Raw genomic sequence first — 7,551 nt, 5'->3', positions numbered from 1 at the left:
GTGTGCACAAAATAGCGCTCTTTTTTCATCGTTCGTTGGGTGGAAAGTCTCGGAAGGAAAACACTCGTTTTTAAATAGGCAAATCGAAAGAAAAAGTTCTAAGGAACACTGTACATCTAAAACAATGGAAATTAGGGTGTTCATGGCGAAGAAATCCCTCTTCGAGGACAGATTGTGGTTTTGTCAAAGCAGACCAAAGCGAGTGTGGTGTCCCATAGCAAATCACTGCAAATAATCACGGAAGAGTTGTAGACTTTCTCGGAGATGTTTGAAGGCCCGTGGGAATTCACCTTACAGAAAATTACAGGTTTGATTGTGAATTTTTATCGTTGTTCATCTTAAACTGATCGATTCTTCGTATCCATAAATCTGAATAAACTGTGTTTACAGTCAGGGGCACCCAACGAGAATCTAGTTCAAAACCACTTAAACATAGCATTGTTAAAGTATTTTAGTATTTAATCGGTAGATATAGGCATATTTTTATCCCCTACAAATTTTTCATCTGTTCGGATTTCCTGGCTGAAAGTCTAGTGATCCGAAAATTGTAGGGATCAAAACTTACCTTTTCGAAAATTTCAGCCAGAAAAAAGGTTCCCGAAAATTCTAGGTGACCTTTTTTCAGCTTTTAGGGTAAAAAAATCCGTTAAAAGTGGGCAATTATACCATTTTTCAGGTGTTCGAAAATCCTAGCAGAGGCAGGCAAGCAAGAAATTTTACAACAAATGTTCCGAAAATTCTAGATCTCAAATCGTCTTCCGAACAGATATTTTCCGAAAGTTGACGTTGGGTGCCCCTGTTACAGTGACTCGCAATTCCATCGCTTGGCCTTCACGAAGATTTACTCGAGACGAATATTGAATGCGTTAATTTGCTTTTCAGGCGTAAGCAAAGGTTTATCTTTGTTTAGCAAAGCTTACTGTCTGTTTGTCTCTGTGTCTTAATTCACGGAAATTCGTAATCATGCGATGCGCGTACGAAGTCCTCGCAGCGCGTGACCACAGGATAAAATTTTACCTTCAAGTTTGTTTTTTTTGGGCAGTTCCTTATTGGCAACAGGTGTGTTTTATTTAAAAATTCTCGACGCTCCAGTCTCGTCTCACTATTGCTCACCGCGCTGTTGATGGATTGTGCTTCACATACCCAAACCGAGACTGCTAGCAGTCTATGTAACTCGTCTATTTGAACTGTTCATTGAAATCGAAAATCGTGCGGTAAAAAATTAAAATTCCTTCACGCGTTCATACTGTTAAAATACAACTATTCCAGTTTATAGCAGAGGAGGACACTTAAACATTCTGTAAACAGTGAGCTGAAAAGAATAACTGAAGCCGTACCCTTCATTCTCGAAGAAAGCAAGAGAAATGTGGAGAAATACAGAAGAAGGCGGAATACAGGAATTCTTTGGAATCTGCTGAATACATTGTTTCAGTGGACATTTACAGGAAGCTGTATTTAAAAACAGTCCAATTCTGAAAAATAAGGCCCAATATTGAAAGCGTTCATTTCGTTCTTTTACAGATGAGAGAGATAAACGTAGTAATCAAGGAAACCACAACTAATCAAGGAAATCCCATTAACCGCAGCCGAAAAAACGATTGTTCATACTTACGTTCGTGAAATCGCTTCTTGATTCAGTTCAAAGGCACTCCAAAGTGTAGTATAGTTAAACCCGGACTTGAAAGAAATGAGTCATCAATCCGCGCGAAATTTTTCGTGTAAAGATTGTTCATTGTTCTGACATCTTCCGGCGTTGTCTCTAAAAAATTTCCATCTTTCATGATTGCATGTATTACGTTTGAGAGGAAACACTCATTTTCTACCTAAGGAGTCGAACTTGAAAATAACTGATGATCAATCGAAATGTCGTTTGTTGTAACGTTAGTTTGTATTACTTTAAGTAGTGTTTGTCGCGCTGAAAATTAAAACAAGGAAATTATGAGCCTGAGAAGGGATCAGCCACACGAACAGCGCGTCACAAAACAACTAATAGATCTTTCCACGACTTTTTCAACTTTTTATTTTGACCATGCAGTGAAAATCTATTGAAACTGCTATAAAGAGCGCCTAACTCTTAGCAAATTGACCAGGTTTGAGAGTCACATCTTGCAAAACAGAGCAAATATGGCGAGAATCGAGAATCCGAAAACTCAGACCCCGAGAACTTAGACCCCGAAAACTCAGACCCCTCCAAATTAAAACTCGTTTCAATTCTTATCACCTAATTAGTTTAATGGTCACTTAATGTTCATAGGTGACAGCCACAATGGGGCGAGATATTTATCTTTTCCGGTTTATCGCTGTCGACACTTTGATGACATCTGCCCGAAAGAGACAGACAGAGTCGCTATAATGTTATTCAAATAATTGCGGTCAGGTTTTGTATCCATTGTACTCGAAAACTTGCCTATCATTCTTGTCACGCAATCACCACACAATTGTAGATTTGCTGTTTTAATAATAAGAAATGAAATATTCACTAGGATTTGGGGTACTGCCAAGACTAAACTAAAATATATAGCTGACATAGTGCTAGACAGAACGGATTCACCGTGTTTGTGAGTGAAGAAGCAACATAGTCACACGATCGTAGTATAACGAGATCACCCCACGCGAGAAATTGTTATTATAGTAATTTATACACATCGTCACCCATGAGAAGTAAGTAGTGTACAGTGTATGTTTTGATTATACATAATTATTTATTTATTTATTTATTTATTTATATTTATTTTTTTATTTTTTTTTTTTTGAAACAAGAGCCACTGTTAATACAGCAGCAAAGTATTCCTAAATCATTTGCACTGGCATTCTTATGTTGCCGTTTCCTCGGATCCGTCATATCAAAATTTCAGGCCATCCTAACGGCGGCGTAACAGCAACGTGTAACGAATATCTAAGCAACTTTAACAATCTAATTCCAATAGTAGTAAATACCGCGAATAAAGCGGTTTCGAGTCATTTCAATGTCGCAGAATTTCTTTCCATTATCAGAGTCTTTTCTAAATGATAAATTATTTTTTAAACCCACGATTTGGTCGGTCTTAAACGAGAGCCCATCTATGTAACATTTGTTTCTTTGATGTTTTCATCGCGGTACAACATACAATCTTTACGTGGAATCTTTGGCCGTTTGTTACATTTCAAGATAGCTTATGACTGATTCACATAGCGAATGCCTCCGACAAAACGTTTTTTCCAACATGGCTATCTACTATTTTTCTCTTTTTTTTCCTTATTTTTTTCTAATTTTTCTTGATATCAGCAGGTGGCGTGCCGATAGTCACGCAACGCACATAAAGTCAAAAAGCAGATTTCGATTAAATCTCTGTGTTAGTTCAAACAAGTATGTTTCTGACAACAAAACATTTTTTGCTGCATACGTATGCACAAGAAAAGGTCTGTGTATTTATATATTTTATATGCTACATATTTTAGTTTAGTTTGGGCAGTAATCCGACTCCTAGTGAATATTTCATTTCATTTTTTAAGAAAATGGTTTGAACCCAGGGGTAACACTGACCTTGATTGAAAAAGACCATCAGGGTGATTAGAGTCCTGAGAAGAACTGTCCTTCTCAGGACTCCAATCACTCAGATGATCTTTTTCAATCAAGGTATTTTATTTCTTATTATTAAAACAGCAAATCTACAATTGTGTGGTGATTGCGATGACAGGCAAGTTTTCGGGTACCGTGGATACAAAACCTGACCGCAATTTGAATAACATTATAGGGACTCTGTGTCTCTCTTTTTCTTCGGTGACAAAAGTCGCGGGCAAATGTCACCAAACTGTCGGCTGTCATTTGAAATCTTGTCAGTTTTTCGCTGTTTGATCGAAACGACAGCGATAAACGGAAAATGATATATCAGTTGTTCGCTGTTTAATGAAAGCGACAGTGATAATCCGGAAAAGATAAATATCTTGCCCCAATGTGGCGAAGATTAAGTGACCAATTCAGAGGAGGCGGAGCACATACCTCTAGTCTACTCGTTTGCACGAACAAACGTCTTTGCAATGTCTATAATGTCCAATGTGTCCGTAATAGACTTATGACAATGCAGGAGGAGGCAGTTGTTTAGACGATTCTGATTCATGGTGCTTCTAAGGTAGGTTTTTAGACGACGTAGGGAAGGAAACGTGCGCTCGGAAATCGCCGATGCCACAGGTAATGTCAAATACAATCGTAGCAGTTTGTGGACCTCTCCTAGTAGCGTTTTGGTGACAGGAGCTTTGTTGAAAGCTTCGCAAATGGTTCTTATATTTGTAACCTGACGTACTTCGGGAAGCGTAGTTTTCACTGCGTCATGCACAAGGTAAAGCTGGTGCCCAAGCCGGCTACAATCTATATCAGTTCCAAAGAAAGACCTTTGCAGCTCTTCCAAATGTTCGCTGAAGTCGTCGCTGTTTGCTGCGCCCACAAGAAGTTTCTCCAAGTTAGAGACGGGCTTTAACTTGGCTTGGTTGAACCGGCTTTCTAATTCCGCTTTAATTTTGTAGCAAGCTTCATAGTATTGCACTCGATAGTAATCCTTTGGACATTTAAAGCGACGAGGAGGAGCTCCATAGTGAAGTCTGGCGGGATCTCTTCTGTATCGTGGTAGTACCGGCTCGCCAGACTTTCCCTCTGGACTGGTAAAATTTTTTGAACTCTGCCTCTGTACGAAGTCGTGTATAGTGATTCTTGGCTAAATTTGCAGCGGTTATAGCTGCTTCTTTCAGAGTCGTATCTTTCCCCTGCGGCGTCCTAGAAAGCTGCTCTGCAAGCTCCAAATAGAAGATAGCCAAGTTTAAGACCAAACACAGAGTCAAATTTATCAAGGCTCGACAGCATCCCATTTGCCCTATGTCCATACTCGTCGTGTGTGGTGTCGCTTGTATCTTCCATTGTCTGCTGAAGCACAACGTAGTCTTCAAGAACAGCACTGAATGCTGCTGTCCTGACTGTCGAAATTCTCAAAAATTTGCGCGAAAAGCGTAGATCTCTTTGGAGACAACTTGACCAATTTGACTGACGATCTCTTTCACCAACTCAAGGGCCTCTCTTAAACTTCTACACTTTCTGCCAGCCTCTTGCAAAACTAACTGGAGGCAGTGTGCTAGACAGTGAACAGGGATCGCCGATGGTACTTTTTTCTTTTCCATTTATTTACATATATACAGTGGACGGGGCAGAGAAAGCTCTGCTCGCCCTTACTTGACAATATTAAAGTTGAAATCTAAGCTACGTAAAAGTACAATGTAATTATTGGAGGAAAAGTTAACACTAAAGGTGAAAATCTAAACTAGGTGAAAGTACCTTGTAATGTTAGTAGTAAAAAGCGAAAGCATTCTGGAGATACCTCGTCTGATTTACACTCCAGAATGCTAAAAGGGCTAAAAAAGTATGATAAAAACGAGAAGCTTAATTCGTAAACACTAGCGGAAAGCCATATACAGTTGTATTTGTTTGCGCATTTCATTGTCTTACTTGTTAATTGGATTGCTAATTTTATTTTGTGTTTTGATTTTGAATAATTGGGATATATAGTAAGCTAGGGACAAGAGGGATCGAGTAACCTGACCCGGGGGCCTGGGAACCCGCCCCTGCAAGGTTCGGCCGCCAGGTGTGGCCACTATCCCCCGTGTCCCTGCTTAGATAATTATGCGTAGCTCATCATTGTCTACGCGACAAAGGACATACCATATAGGCCCAAGTGTTGGAAAATTCCCGAGGGGAGTAGTAGGAATGCGCCGCGGAAACAGGCGTGCGCACCCTTGTTTTTATTTTATTGATGACGGCCTGGGCGGACGTGGTCTTCTGTTCGAAAGTGCGAAGGTTTCACGCCGCTCAGAGCTCGTTAAGAGTAATGTTAAAAAGAACACGAGAAATGAGATTGGATTTAGAGGACTGGCCATCGGGGACTAAGAGTTAAGGCTGTGGAGTAAAAAGGATTGACGCTTTGAAACACCCACGCCCACACCTGAGGTCCGATAGTGCACTCACAGAAGGCGCGAGAGAAAGATTCCGTGAGGCCGCAGGAAGCACAACGCTCGCTAACACGGAGCGGGCGCCACCGTTTCGGGAAAGCCCGGGTTTTAATTACACCATGAGCTAATCGCCACGCTATATTTGCTTCCCAATTGGAACTAAAAAATAAACAACAAATTGACATCAGTTTTCCATGCGTCTGTCCTGTGATTGACAATGAATTTCGTCATAACATTGTCAAAGTAATTGTCGGGAAAATGCATTCCCGGACTCTGCGACTCCAGTGCTTACCATATGACAGATAAAATGACTTTTCACTTGAATATATAGGCCATCTAATTCTTACGTTAAATTGACAAGGGCGGTTTGGAGCTGTGAGTAGGCGTGGGATTTGTCACATATGGTTTAGGGGCCGATATATCTCTCCCTCAGTGCCGTACTGGGAGGTGACGTCGGTAGCAGAAAGCAGCGAAGGGCCAACTGCGTCCAAAAGCGATCGCACGGACCGAAATCCCGGGATGACTCGTTTGGTACGACGATCCAGCGCCGGTGTCTGGAGGTACTGCGTTTGTCTCTCTTGTTCAAACATTCCGTCAGCGCATGCGTAAATTTTCTCGCTCTCCGATACCTAACCTACCCAAAAAAATAACATGCTGGTTTTTCTTTCTTTTTTTCAACAGCAGTTGACATTTCAGTTGATTTTACAAGCATAAACGTAACGTAAGAACCGTGCGTGTCTGGTCTTCTCGAGACAGAGCTGAGAGATGCTTTCATGCCGACTGGGACGTCTAAAATGCTTTGTTATAATCATGGCGGTTCACGAGTGCTAAGACTGGGTGGTCCGACACTTATGAAAAAAAAAAAGGGTCTCAATGGGAGGATAGCTTTCACGACTAAGGTTTGAAAATTTGCCTTTTCAGGGCTAATGGTTGTTTTTTCCAGTCACGGTTAACTTACATGAAAAACAAAGAAACGTCCCTCGTTGAAAATGAAAGTCTTTTTCTTTCTTTTTGGGTTCTCTGTGTTAGTTAGTAACTGAAAAGAATAAGTCATTGGTCATCAGAATGCGACTTACATTTTTGTCAAGACCTCAGTCCAACTGGGGGAAAGAGAGGATGAGGTGAGAGAACGTATCATCCATACACGGACCAGCTAATCTTAGTTACACAGCTATTCTTAGAGATGCACCTGATTGGCCAGTTGTAATGAGGTAGCGAAATTTTAAATATGCGTGGCGTTGGGAACGAGAACTTAAAATAGCTTTGCGAAACCAAACATTAGATTTTTAAAAACTGTGATGGGCATACAAGCATAGCGAGATGGAATGTCCACGAGAAGAACAAAGGAGGTAAAACGGTGTCGAGTGCTCTGAAGTCTCTAAATACTTCGAAATACTCCCTATTCCACTTTTAAAAGTAACCAATGCCTTGTACAATCTCTATAAATGGAGGTAAATAGATATAGAGGAAGGAAATTACGTAAATGTATGCGGATAAATGAATATTGGGAAATTAAGTAATTAAATTTGGCGTGCTTACGTAGTTGGGGACTCTTTGCCATTGCCTTAGTGACCTGGCGAC

General features: G+C 40.6%; 1 protein-coding gene across 1 annotated transcript in view; it reads right to left on the bottom strand.

Annotated features, from left to right (window-relative positions):
• The window catches only part of LOC137980428 (uncharacterized), a 43,956-nt gene extending 42,303 nt beyond the window's left edge, over window positions 1-1,653 (bottom strand). The window contains exon 1 of the mRNA XM_068827873.1: window positions 1,613-1,653. The gene's annotated coding sequence lies outside the window, so the exon portion shown is untranslated. The remainder of the gene's footprint in view (window positions 1-1,612) is intronic.
• Between the last annotated feature and the right edge of the window lie 5,898 nt (window positions 1,654-7,551).

Source organism: Montipora foliosa, chromosome 12 (genome assembly GCF_036669935.1).
Source record: "Montipora foliosa isolate CH-2021 chromosome 12, ASM3666993v2, whole genome shotgun sequence".
NCBI lineage: Eukaryota > Metazoa > Cnidaria > Anthozoa > Scleractinia > Acroporidae > Montipora > Montipora foliosa.
This window is presented reverse-complemented; position numbering and strand designations above follow the sequence as displayed.